Below are 13,673 nucleotides of genomic sequence, written 5' to 3' on the forward strand. Positions count from 1 at the left end.
TCAGTGCGCATGCGCGGCCTGGCGGTCTGGGATTTCGCTGCCGCGGCCGGAATAACATGGAGGCGTGGCTCTCGTCCTCCTGGGTCCAGGGTCGTGCCTGGGATGCTGATACGCCGGAACTTCTTTTCCGGCTGTCTGTGTCCCTGGCCGGACTGGGTCGCGGGACACCAGATCCTCGTCCCTGCTCCGTTTCCGGCGGATGATGTACCGGACTGTCGGGCCGCGACACATCATGTGTCAACAATGATTTCAAGCAGCCACAGCTGCTCCCCTGCTGTTTTATTGGCTTTTGTTGGTTTAAATGTGGTCTTTTCACTTTCTGACACCACCCCCAGACGAAGGCTCGAGGGCCGAAACGCGCGTCGGGGTTGATGCCAGACAGTGCCAACTGTGACATGGGTAAGACGTTTTGCTTCATTTCAGCTATTTCAGCCGTTCCTTCTATGCATGTATTCCTTTGATGGTTATACATGTGCGAGTGGACTGTTGCTCTCTCCAACTCCTGCATCTGGCTGTGATTAATATCACCGCCTGGTGTGATCCTCACCCATTACACTGGGTGCAGGACTGTGTGCACTATAGCTACACTCATATTTATTTATTTATATATTTATTTATTCATTTATTTAGTTATTTCATTTATTCATTCATTTATGAATTAGGAATTGCTCATTTCTTCCCCTTGTCACTTTGTTATTTAATGTATTACAACTCTAACATTGCCTACATCACTGTCTGGCATCCTTTTCACACTGTGGCCATCATCTTTAACTTTTAAATGTCTTTTGTTATCTGTTCTAATAAAATTTGTCATTTTTAACCAAACCTTGGTGTGTCGGACTCCGTTTCTAGGTTTATAAAGGCCCCATGGAATTGCCTAGAAGTAGGCTGAATCGCTGCAAGGGGTGAACAGCAGTATTAGGCAGGCTCGGTCAACGCCAGGCCCATTCGGGTTATCGCTTCTCGGCCTTTTGGCTAAGATCAAGTGTAGTACTTTAGGGTATTGCCTTGTTTCTTGGTCAGGAGGTGCCCTGGTACCCTTTTCCTTGGCCTGGGGGGATCGTCTCTTTTACAAGAGACTTCACCCCTCTGCTGCTATTGGGGAGGAGGATTAGTCCAGGGCAACGAGGAGCGATCACCCACCTGACACCTCGGTGTTGAAGGTTTATCCTGAAAACCATCAGAATGGAGGCCATACCGGAATATATGAAGACCAGGAATGCTGTTCGTTTTACGGTGACGGAACTGGAAAGGACCAAGAAAGACCTGCGTTTTCTGAGCGAAGATTTGTTGCTGGGACTGTTTCGGCTGAGCAAGGAGGACATACTGGCTGTAATGGACTACCCACGGAGAGGTGTTTATGACGTCACGTTCATCAATGAAGAAACGTATTTGAAGTTTTTGGGAATCATGTTGAAGTCACGTGAAGATCCTAAGTTGGGAGGTGTGGTGATGGTACCACACTTTCCTGTGTGGCAGCGACTTGTGACCGTCAAGATGTACTCGCCATATGTTGAAGAGGAGGATATTAGTATATTCCTAGGAAAGTATTGCGAGAAAGTTGTGGAGAAAGGCAAAGTTCTGAATGAATTTGGCTTTTGGACCGGGAAATGGAGATTTTTTTGTTCAATGAAACTGGACAGAACTTCAGGAAAAATGGTAACCCCACCAGCTCGCTTTAAAATTGGAAACACGACTGGAGATTTGTTCTTTTCTGGGATGGACATTTTTTGCAGGAACTGTAAGAAATATGGGCACAATACAGCAGAATGTCAAAAGACTGTCTGTACGAAATGTTTGCAGGAAGGCCATAGCTACCAAGACTGCAAAGAGGAAAAGATTTGTAACATGTGTGGAGAGGCTGGGCATGTCTTCAGGATATGTCCAAAGAGACATAGAAGAGGAGTGCAACAAGAGAGTGGAACGAGTATGGAGAAAAGTAAATCGAATGTTGAAGAGGTTGCTTCAGTAACGGAAAAAATGGAGAATAGTGGAGGAGAAAGTGTTAAAGATATAGATATGGGGAAAGAAAAAATGGCTGAAAAAAGAAAAATTGAGAAAGCTAAAATATCTAAAGAAGAAAGTGAAGAAAGAAAGAAGATAATGAGAGAGGTTATGATTTTACGGGAGAAGGCGGATATAGAGGATTTGCGTGAAAGAATAGAATCGCATTTGTCAAAACATTTTTTCCGCTTTATGGAAAGATTTAGCATACCACCTTGGTTGGTGGAAGAGGTTAAAAGCGAATGGGATGGTGAAACCCTGAAGCAGGAACAATTAGAAATGCTTGTTATTTTTGCGATGAAAAAAGGCTTGGTGCCATGATTTAAATGGCAACAGGTATGGATGTATTTGTGTAATGTATATGTATGTTCAATAAATATATTAAAAGAGGAAAATTAAAAAAAAAAAAAAAATTAATAAAAAAATAATAACAATTTTGCAAAAAAAAAAAAAAAAAAAAAAAAAAAAAAAAAAAAATCTGTTCTTATCAGTTTAATATCTGATACGTCCCCTATCTGGGGACCATATATTAAATGGATTTTTAGAACAGGGAGATGGAAATAGAGCTTGCTCTGTCCACTCCACGCATTGACCTGGTATTGCAGTATTTCCAGGACCGGTGCACCCTTCCCTTATGTGTTGACTAAAATCAGATTCCAAAAGTGCTATTTGTGTTTGCTATTGTTTTTGTCTTTCTGATGGGATCTCCCCTTTTAATCCCATTATTTCAACACCTGTTGGACAATGCATTTGTACAGTCATGTGTGATAATGAGCTCATTTATTAAATGCAATTAATTAATACATTGCCACCTCTTGTTGTGTGTGTGTGTGTGTGTGTGTGTGTGTCTTCTGTGTTTCTGTGTTTCCGGCATTTCACATTGGAACAGCTCATTCACCTTCCTTGTCTTCTCTCCGCCCTCCCTCCTAGGTAAGTTAAAGAGCTGCACCTGAGCCAGCCACTGATTGATGCAGCACCACAGTCAAATAGTGGAGTGGAGTGGAGTAGGGGAACAGCAAACAGCCATTAAAGCAGCCAGCCGCCTACCCGCCACAATGGACCTACCTGTGTACACTAGATGGATGTGATGGAATGTACTGTCGTCCCTACATTTCAAGAAGAAGTAAGAATTGCAGTTGCAACAAACCCTTGCTTGCCTACAAAGAGAGCAGCAATTTGGATTTGTTACTTTGTTACCTGGAAGAATAACAAACTGTGCAAGGATGGAGGTTGTAGGAGCAAGGAGAAGTTGTCTGTAAAGTTGGTGGATGCTTATTTTCCATTTTGCAGTCCCTTGTCTCCCTCTTGTGGCCTCCTGGAGGCAAATAAATGTGCAAAAAAAAGACAGCCTGGCGGCCGGCTGTTGCAGTGTTGCCCTCTCAGGCAACACTGAGTGACTGACTGAGCCTCACCGTCTTATATAAAGTTCAGACGGAACTTTGCACGTGTCATAGTGGAGCCCTCAGGATTCCAGAGCCAGCTTTCTGACATCATAATGGGGCCTCAGAGATAGATAAAAGCCTGGGCCCAGGCAGTGTTGGTCAGTGCTGCTCAGCAGGCAGCACTGGACTGGATTAAAGCTAATACAAGTTGTGAAGGAACAAGGGGTGGCTGTGGGCATGCACTTACTGCTGCTGCTGCTGCTGCCAGTATTTGCACGGCAGGAGGGCATTTGGGCGTTGCCAAGAAGGCGTTTTTATGTAGATTCCTCCTCTTTCAGCACTGCATTGTGGTGCAAGCAAAAGAAGCAAATCCTGTGTAGCTTCCTCTCCGGCCTTTATTCACCTCCCGCTTAGTAGCTGTAAATGTGTGTGAGCCTGCAGGGCCCCATGGAATTGCCTAGAAGTAGGCTGAATCGCTGCAAGGGGTGAACAGCAGTATTAGGCAGGCTCGGTCAACGCCAGGCCCATTCGGGTTATCGCTTCTCGGCCTTCTGGCTGAGATCAAGTGTAGTGCTGTTTATTCGTATCAGTACTGCCTTGGTTTTGGTTGGGAGGTGCTCCGGTACCCTCTCTCTCGGCCTCGGGGGATTGTCCAGGTTCGCCTGGACTTCACCCCCGTGCTGCTATTTGGGAGAGAGGCTTAGTCCGGAGCAACGAGCGGCGATCCCCCTGGCCACAGTGACCCGTGTGTCTCTGTGGTGCGATACCCAGTGAGTTATCATGGCGGCAGATGATACTCTCACGTTCGAGCCGAACTTCACTCGGCTAAAAAACTCGGTACGTTTTACGTATACGGAGGAGGCTCCAGCCAATCGTGGATTGAAACACCTGATCGAAGAGGTGCTTTTGGGAGTATTTGCGATCCGGCCATTGGAGATTTTGGCAATCCAGGACTATCCTAGGCGTGGGATCTATGATGTGACCTTGCGATATGACGGTATATACTTGGATTTTGCAAATCGCTTGAAAAAGGTAGGCAGAGATCCCAGGCTTAAAGGGGTCCAGATTATGGAGCATTTTTCTTCAGATCGGAAACTCATGGTGATTAAAATGTATTCTCCTTATATAACTGAAGATGAGATAATATTTTTTTTAAAAAATTTTTGTACTTTGGTTATTCCTAAGGGGAAGGTTATGAATGAGTTTGATGTATGGACCTCTAAATGGAAATTTTTTGTTGAACTTAAAGACGACCCAAAAGCACCTGAGGAAAAATTGGTACCCCCAGCTCGTTTTAAATTGGGCAATATTAACGGTGATATTTTTTTTAACGGTATGGAGGAATTTTGTAGAATTTGCAAAAAATATGGGCATACAAAAAATGATTGTGAGAGTACTTGCACAAATTGTGGTAGCCAAAACCATACTGTTAAAAATTGTAACAAACCAAAAAAGTGTAGTCTGTGTCAAGACACCAGTCACTTTTACATAGCTTGTCCCCACAGACAGAAACCGCAGAAGAGACCACAAATTTCTACATACCGACCCCAACGAGAGAAACAACTGGAAAACCAGCCGGCCCCCGAAGAGGAAGCAAGAATGGAGACCCAAGAAGCAAGTCACACTTTGGACATTAATACTGGTAAGTCTGTTGCCTCTCTGGATAACGAAGGATTTCAGTCTCAAATTAGGATGAAGGACCGACAAAAGGAGAGGAAGCGAATAGAGAAGCAGGGGACGGGGATGCCTTTTTCTCGAAAGGAAGGTAGAAACCCGGAGGAAGCTGTTTCTCAAGAAAAACAAGAAGATCTAGGTGCGAAAAAACGGAAGACAGGTGAGCCTCAAAATCAGGACGTACTAAGGATGACAAACCGGTACTTAGCAATACAACCTGTAGGTGAACCTGGAGCAACCAGCACTGTCCCGGAAACCCCAGAAGAGATGGCCCAGATGTCTGTTGGACAGCCTGGCGCTTCCCATTCAGGAGGCCCTATGGAAGAGACGGACTACGGGTCAAAAACACCAGAGAGGGGAAAGACGGGTTTAACGATCATTCCAAATACTCTCCTTAGTCCTCTGTGTGAGGATTTTTCGGAGGAGGCAACAGACAGCGATTCCAGTTCTACAAGCTTCTTGCACTGCGTAACTTCTAGAGGTGACCTGGAAAACTCTGACAGCTCTCAGGGGTTGGCTAGGCTGGAAGAAGAAATAAAGGTTTTAAGGGGTTGAAAATTGTGTTTTATCCCACCTTTTATATCTCATCAATGGCAGTTTTAAAAGGACTCTCCCTAAATGTAAGGGGACTCAAGTCAAAAATACGCAGAACAGTCCTTTTTAATTATTTATCCCTGCTTTCTGCTTCAGTGTTCTTTTTGCAGGAGTGTGGCATCCCTCATCGGGCAGAATATCAAAAATACGAAACAGATTGGAAATATGGAACTTCGGTATGGTCTGGTTCTAACCTATCAAAATCTGCAGGAGTGGCAATCCTTTTTAAGGGTAATATTAACATTACTTTTAAACAAGAAATTTTACCAGGCAGGATTTTATTAGTAAAGGCTTTTATAAATGGTATTAAGTGGCAGTTTTTAAATTTTTATGGATCACCAGATAAAAAAGAAAGAGAAGAAATGCTGGGAATTTTACCTCTTTTTATAACCGATTCCTGTCCCTTGGTTTTAGCTGGGGATTTTAATTGTGTTTTAAGAGGTGAAAAAAGAATTACGCAGTCCTCCAGTAGAAACTACGATAAAACTTCTGGTCTTTTAAGTAACATTGTGAGTGATTTTAAACTTACAGATGTCTTCAAAAATTGTAATAAAAAAATGTCAGATCTAGATAGCACTACTTGGAGTAACATACGATGTAGCTCAAGAATTGATTTTATTTTTTCTTCTCAGCAAATTTTACCTGTCCACTGTGAACTTTTAACAAACATGTTCTCTGACCATAAAGGCCTTTTATTTGTTCTAAATTTTGACTCTGGTTTTAGAAGAGGCTCCAGTTCATGGAAGATGAATGTAGCACTTTTAAAGGATGAAAAAATAATTGCAGATTTTATTAGGTTTTATAATAGGTGTAAGCGAAAGAGAGACCCTACAGAATCCATGACGTTATGGTGGGATAAGATGAAGAAGAAGATCAAAAATTTTTTCATAAGGTATGGAATTCAAAGAGCAAAAGAAAAAAGAGCGGTCTATGAAAAATTAAATATTCAATTGCAAACTCTTTACAAAATAAGGTCTGTGGGGGTAGAAGTGACTGAGGAGATAATACAGGTTAAAAAAGAAGCCCAAATGTTTCTGGAAGATAAAGGAAAAGAGATAATTTTTAAAGCAAAAATACAACACATGGAAGAAAACGAGAAATGCTCCAGATACTTTTTTAAAAAAAGTATACAAAAGAAGATTCATATAGATAAAATGGAAGGAGAAACCGATATTGACAACATTTTAAAAAAAACTCATATTTATTATAAAAATCTTTTTAGCGAAAAAAATGTGGATACTAATTTTATGGAGAACGTTTTAAAAGAAGTTTCATGTGTTTTAGATTTTAATGCCCAATCTGCTTTATTACAGCCCATCACCGAGAAAGAGATGCTGGATACTATAAATAGTTTTAAGTTGGGCAAGGTTCCAGGAGCTGATGGGGTACCAATCGAATTTTACAGAACTTTTTATGAGGTTTTAAAGGATGATTTTTTATCTCTCCTTTTAGAAGTTTTTAGCTCAAAGATTTTACCAGAATCCTGGAAAATGGGTGATGTATCATTACTGCACAAAAAAGGTAATAAAGAAGAGATCAAGAACTGGAGGCCGATAACTTTATTAAATTGCGACTACAAGGTAATGGCCAAGATCTGTGCAAACAGACTCAAAACTGTGATTGAGAAACTTATTCACCCCAATCAAGTCTGTGGAATTCCAGGAAGAAGTATATGGGAAAATCTTAACCTCATAAAAGATCTGATAAATGATGCAAACAGCAGGAAAAGCAACTTGGCAATTTTAATGGTAGATTTTGAAAAAGCATTTGACAGGGTCTCACACCAGTTTTTATTCAATGTTTTAGGAAAGATGGGCGTACCAGAAAATTTTATAAATTCTTTAAAAGCATTTTATAGGGACTGTCAAAGTAGAATTTTAATTAATGGTTTTAAGTCCCAGGCTGTTCCCCTCAGGTCCGGTGTGAAACAAGGTTGTCCCCTATCACCTCTACTTTTTATCTGTGCCCTTGAACCCCTTTTATGCATGATTAGGAGAGATAATGACATTTGTGGGGTAGCTCTCCCGGGTAGCAAGGGTACTGAAGCCAAGGTTGTAAGTTATATGGATGATGTTGCAATAACCTGTAAGGATAATATATCATTAAAAAAGACCTTAAAACAAATCCATTATTTCTGCTGTGCATCAGGTTTTAAAGTAAATTTTAATAAATGTGAGATTTTAAAGATTGGTGCAATAGATATGCAAGACATTGAGATTCCAATTGTAGAGAAAGTGAAGATTTTAGGTATTTATTTTAATGAATACAATAATGTAACGGAGAACTGGGAGGGGATCATGCAAAAAGTAAACCAGAAGTTATGTATATGGAGAATGAGAGATCTGACTATGGAGGGCAAAGTGCTTATTATTAAAATGGTGATCCTGCCTTTGATTTTATACTTGAGCTTAGTCTTCCCCCCTCCCACCCGTATTTTATGCAAATTGCAAAAAGCATGTTTCACTTTCTTTTGGAATTCAAAAATGGAAAAATTAAAAAGAGAAATCGTTTTTAAACCCAAAGATAAAGGAGGAAAAGATTTTACTGATTTTAGAGTTTTCTTATACACTAAGTTCTTTTCATTATGTTTTAAGAATTTTTTTAAAGAAAACTACTGGTCATTCTTCTTGAGATATAATTTGGGAAATTTCATGAGGCGTTTTGGGTGGTTTCAAACTGATCTTAAACATCCCTACAGTTTCAACATGCCAGATATTTATGAGATTTTAGAGAAAATTGTTATCCTTTTTAATCTCACTAAGGTAAAAACAGATGTCTTAATGAATGGCAAAGTTTTAACAAAATTTATTTCAAAATCCACTGAGGTTTGTTTTATTGGGAATTTTAATGAGATACAATGTAAGAATATATGGAAAATGCTGAATTCTTTTTATCTTTTTAATTCCCAGAAAGACCTAGCCTGGAGCTGCGTCCACAGTTGCCTGCCATGCCGTTCCTTCCAACACAGAAGGCATTTGTCATCTACAGCCAATTGCCCAAGAGAGGGATGCCACAACGAGGAAACTGTTTTTCATCTATTATGGACTTGCGATTTTGCGAAGGACGTTTGGAAGAAGATTTTACCGCTACTAAAAACAATCACGGCAATAAAGACTTTGAACTATTACGTCATATTATATGGACAAATAGACTGTGTTTCCTTTCCAGACAGATGGACGGCATGGAGGATCATAAACTGTGTGAAGGCAGCTCTTTGGAAGGCACGGAACATTTTACTTTTTAAAAAGGATATTTTATCGGTGGATAATGTAATTGGGATGATTTTAAGTGAAATGTTTTTATATCTTTTACTTGATAAACAAAAGGACGCTTCTGCATATGTAAAATGGCATTTTAATGATTGGAATTCTATATTGTAAATGTCTTGCACCTGTATGTAAAATCTTTTGAAATTTGAATAAACGGTTTTGTATCCTTGTGGTACAGCCAAAACAAAAAAAAATCTGTTCTTATCAGTTTAATATCTGATACGTCCCCTATCTGGGGACCATATATTAAATGGATTTTTAGAACAGGGAGATGGAAATAGAGCTTGCTCTGTCCACTCCACGCATTGACCTGGTATTGCAGTATTTCCAGGACCGGTGCACCCTTCCCTTATGTGTTGACTAAAATCAGATTCCAAAAGTGCTATTTGTGTTTGCTATTGTTTTTGTCTTTCTGATGGGATCTCCCCTTTTAATCCCATTATTTCAACACCTGTTGGACAATGCATTTGTACAGTCATGTGTGATAATGAGCTCATTTATTAAATGCAATTAATTAATACATTGCCACCTCTTGTTGTGTGTGTGTGTGTGTGTGTGTGTGTGTCTTCTGTGTTTCTGTGTTTCCGGCATTTCACATTGGAACAGCTCATTCACCTTCCTTGTCTTCTCTCCGCCCTCCCTCCTAGGTAAGTTAAAGAGCTGCACCTGAGCCAGCCACTGATTGATGCAGCACCACAGTCAAATAGTGGAGTGGAGTGGAGTAGGGGAACAGCAAACAGCCATTAAAGCAGCCAGCCGCCTACCCGCCACAATGGACCTACCTGTGTACACTAGATGGATGTGATGGAATGTACTGTCGTCCCTACATTTCAAGAAGAAGTAAGAATTGCAGTTGCAACAAACCCTTGCTTGCCTACAAAGAGAGCAGCAATTTGGATTTGTTACTTTGTTACCTGGAAGAATAACAAACTGTGCAAGGATGGAGGTTGTAGGAGCAAGGAGAAGTTGTCTGTAAAGTTGGTGGATGCTTATTTTCCATTTTGCAGTCCCTTGTCTCCCTCTTGTGGCCTCCTGGAGGCAAATAAATGTGCAAAAAAAAGACAGCCTGGCGGCCGGCTGTTGCAGTGTTGCCCTCTCAGGCAACACTGAGTGACTGACTGAGCCTCACCGTCTTATATAAAGTTCAGACGGAACTTTGCACGTGTCATAGTGGAGCCCTCAGGATTCCAGAGCCAGCTTTCTGACATCATAATGGGGCCTCAGAGATAGATAAAAGCCTGGGCCCAGGCAGTGTTGGTCAGTGCTGCTCAGCAGGCAGCACTGGACTGGATTAAAGCTAATACAAGTTGTGAAGGAACAAGGGGTGGCTGTGGGCATGCACTTACTGCTGCTGCTGCTGCCAGTATTTGCACGGCAGGAGGGCATTTGGGCGTTGCCAAGAAGGCGTTTTTATGTAGATTCCTCCTCTTTCAGCACTGCATTGTGGTGCAAGCAAAAGAAGCAAATCCTGTGTAGCTTCCTCTCCGGCCTTTATTCACCTCCCGCTTAGTAGCTGTAAATGTGTGTGAGCCTGCAGGGCCCCATGGAATTGCCTAGAAGTAGGCTGAATCGCTGCAAGGGGTGAACAGCAGTATTAGGCAGGCTCGGTCAACGCCAGGCCCATTCGGGTTATCGCTTCTCGGCCTTTTGGCTAAGATCAAGTGTAGTACCTGCTCAAGCTGAGGTTAGTAATCATCCCTGCCGGTGGTACGTGGGCCATCGTAGGGGGATGACAGAACGCCGAGGTGAGGGCAGGGAACCACAACGGTCATCGCTCTGGTGTACGCATTTGGTTTAAAGGTACCATTTGTAGGTGACCAGGCGACCGCCGGATCGAGGTCATTAGGCCGGGTAGTTTGGAAGCCCGAGTTGCTATGTGCCCCAGGGCTGGTGACCCTGGGGTGCCCTAACTCACTGGGGGTGGGATCCCACTGAGTGAAGGCACACTTGCACGCACTCTCTTTCACGCTATATGAGCACACACCTTTATTCTCCCGGCCTTCTGGCTGGGAGATGAGGAATTTTTTTTATACCTGGCGGATGTCCAGGCTGTATCACAGCGCACATCCACTTATTTAATTTTGTTTTTCACTGTGTGTTTGTCACGTTTGTCACAAGGATTTTGGGATGCGGTGCCCTTTTGGGACCCTCCTGAGGTCTAGGGGGAAAATGTGTGGCCTTCTGGTTCCTTTTTCCCCTGCAACCCGGCCTCCCTTCTTCGGAGGGGAGGTGCAACTAGGATGCAGGCTCCTAGGTGGACACTGGGGTGGCAGCCCAGGTAGAAGCCTAGGAGTGTGTTTGGGTCTCCCTAAGCTTCGGCGAGGGGGGACCATCGATCCTTGATCCTCTAGGCCTATGGTTTGGAGGGTCAGGGAATGGTTATGCGGGGCCTCTCTCTTTTAAGAGAAGGGCTGCGATAGACCGCATCCTTGTGCACTTTTTGTGTGGCACCTCTGCACTTTTTATGCACTTGGGTGATAGAAAGCACGACTCGGGCTTTTAAAAAAAAAAAAAAAAAAAAAATCTGTTCTTATCAGTTTAATATCTGATACGTCCCCTATCTGGGGACCATATATTAAATGGATTTTTAGAACAGGGAGATGGAAATAGAGCTTGCTCTGTCCACTCCACGCATTGACCTGGTATTGCAGTATTTCCAGGACCGGTGCACCCTTCCCTTATGTGTTGACTAAAATCAGATTCCAAAAGTGCTATTTGTGTTTGCTATTGTTTTTGTCTTTCTGATGGGATCTCCCCTTTTAATCCCATTATTTCAACACCTGTTGGACAATGCATTTGTACAGTCATGTGTGATAATGAGCTCATTTATTAAATGCAATTAATTAATACATTGCCACCTCTTGTTGTGTGTGTGTGTGTGTGTGTGTGTCTTCTGTGTTTCTGTGTTTCCGGCATTTCACATTGGAACAGCTCATTCACCTTCCTTGTCTTCTCTCCGCCCTCCCTCCTAGGTAAGTTAAAGAGCTGCACCTGAGCCAGCCACTGATTGATGCAGCACCACAGTCAAATAGTGGAGTGGAGTGGAGTAGGGGAACAGCAAACAGCCATTAAAGCAGCCAGCCGCCTACCCGCCACAATGGACCTACCTGTGTACACTAGATGGATGTGATGGAATGTACTGTCGTCCCTACATTTCAAGAAGAAGTAAGAATTGCAGTTGCAACAAACCCTTGCTTGCCTACAAAGAGAGCAGCAATTTGGATTTGTTACTTTGTTACCTGGAAGAATAACAAACTGTGCAAGGATGGAGGTTGTAGGAGCAAGGAGAAGTTGTCTGTAAAGTTGGTGGATGCTTATTTTCCATTTTGCAGTCCCTTGTCTCCCTCTTGTGGCCTCCTGGAGGCAAATAAATGTGCAAAAAAAAGACAGCCTGGCGGCCGGCTGTTGCAGTGTTGCCCTCTCAGGCAACACTGAGTGACTGACTGAGCCTCACCGTCTTATATAAAGTTCAGACGGAACTTTGCACGTGTCATAGTGGAGCCCTCAGGATTCCAGAGCCAGCTTTCTGACATCATAATGGGGCCTCAGAGATAGATAAAAGCCTGGGCCCAGGCAGTGTTGGTCAGTGCTGCTCAGCAGGCAGCACTGGACTGGATTAAAGCTAATATAAGTTGTGAAGGAACAAGGGGTGGCTGTGGGCATGCACTTACTGCTGCTGCTGCTGCCAGTATTTGCACGGCAGGAGGGCATTTGGGCGTTGCCAAGAAGGCGTTTTTATGTAGATTCCTCCTCTTTCAGCACTGCATTGTGGTGCAAGCAAAAGAAGCAAATCCTGTGTAGCTTCCTCTCCGGCCTTTATTCACCTCCCGCTTAGTAGCTGTAAATGTGTGTGAGCCTGCAGGGCCCCATGGAATTGCCTAGAAGTAGGCTGAATCGCTGCAAGGGGTGAACAGCAGTATTAGGCAGGCTCGGTCAACGCCAGGCCCATTCGGGTTATCGCTTCTCGGCCTTTTGGCTAAGCTCAAGTGGCTTGTCAGAGGGTCTCCTAGCCTGTCATACCCTTGGCCTTAGAGCATTGGCAGTTTACTGTCTGAAGCTCTATGCTGCTATAAGGGGAAGACCACGGAGAACAAGAAGGCGATCGACTGAGTTCCCAGACAGGGATACAGATAATATGGCTTCTTATGGCCGAATCCGATTCCTGGAGCGTGGACAAAATTTTGTGAAGAACGGCATCCGAATTGATATTGGAGAAAATTATCGGGAGGAGTTCGGATTGAAACATCTGGCTACAGAGATCCTGTTTGGACTTCTTCTGGTAGAAAAGAATGACATTCTCTGCCTACAACATCCGGCAAAAGACTATTATATCCTGGTCTTGGAGACAACAGCTGCCTGCCAGAACTTCTACCAGACTCTGAAATTGAAAGAGGGGAGTCCAGAGCTGGAAGGACTTAAATTCACCTTGCTGTACTCCTATGGTGAAGCGTATGTGACTGTCTTCATGTACAATCCGTATGTCACCATGGACAATATTGCTCGGTTCCTGCTGCGGTATTGTACGGACATTAAAAATGGCCAGAAGGTGATGGACGAAGTTGGCCTATGGACAGGCAAATACAAATTTTTGGTGAAGTTTGGAGCAGACCCAGATGGGATTGGGGGAGTTCACCACCCGCCTTCCAATTTCACCATTGGCCGTGACAGAGGCTATCTGTTCTACAACAATATGCCCTCCTATTGTAGGAAATGTAGGAAGTTTGGGCACAAGCCAGATGGATGCAAAGCA

General features: G+C 43.0%; 2 non-coding genes and 3 pseudogenes across 2 annotated transcripts; all 5 read left to right on the forward strand.

Annotated features, from left to right (window-relative positions):
- The first annotated feature begins 955 nt into the window (after nt 1-955).
- On the forward strand, nt 956-1,097 carry LOC142685991 (U2 spliceosomal RNA; annotated as a pseudogene).
- Nucleotides 1,098-2,431: 1,334 nt separating this feature from the next.
- On the forward strand, nt 2,432-2,634 carry LOC142685962 (U2 spliceosomal RNA; annotated as a pseudogene).
- A 6,442-nt stretch (nt 2,635-9,076) lies between these two features.
- LOC142685952 (U2 spliceosomal RNA) lies at nt 9,077-9,270 on the forward strand. The gene has a single exon (XR_012855367.1). It is a non-coding gene; the product is annotated as a U2 spliceosomal RNA (small nuclear RNA).
- A 1,284-nt stretch (nt 9,271-10,554) lies between these two features.
- Nucleotides 10,555-10,624, forward strand: LOC142685999 (U2 spliceosomal RNA; annotated as a pseudogene).
- A 791-nt stretch (nt 10,625-11,415) lies between these two features.
- On the forward strand, nt 11,416-11,599 carry LOC142685956 (U2 spliceosomal RNA). Its single transcript, XR_012855370.1, has one exon. It is a non-coding gene; the product is annotated as a U2 spliceosomal RNA (small nuclear RNA).
- The last annotated feature ends 2,074 nt before the right edge of the window (nt 11,600-13,673 follow it).

Source organism: Rhinoderma darwinii (assembly GCF_050947455.1).
Source record: "Rhinoderma darwinii isolate aRhiDar2 chromosome 5 unlocalized genomic scaffold, aRhiDar2.hap1 SUPER_5_unloc_16, whole genome shotgun sequence".
In the NCBI taxonomy this organism is placed as follows: Eukaryota; Metazoa; Chordata; class Amphibia; order Anura; family Rhinodermatidae; genus Rhinoderma; species Rhinoderma darwinii.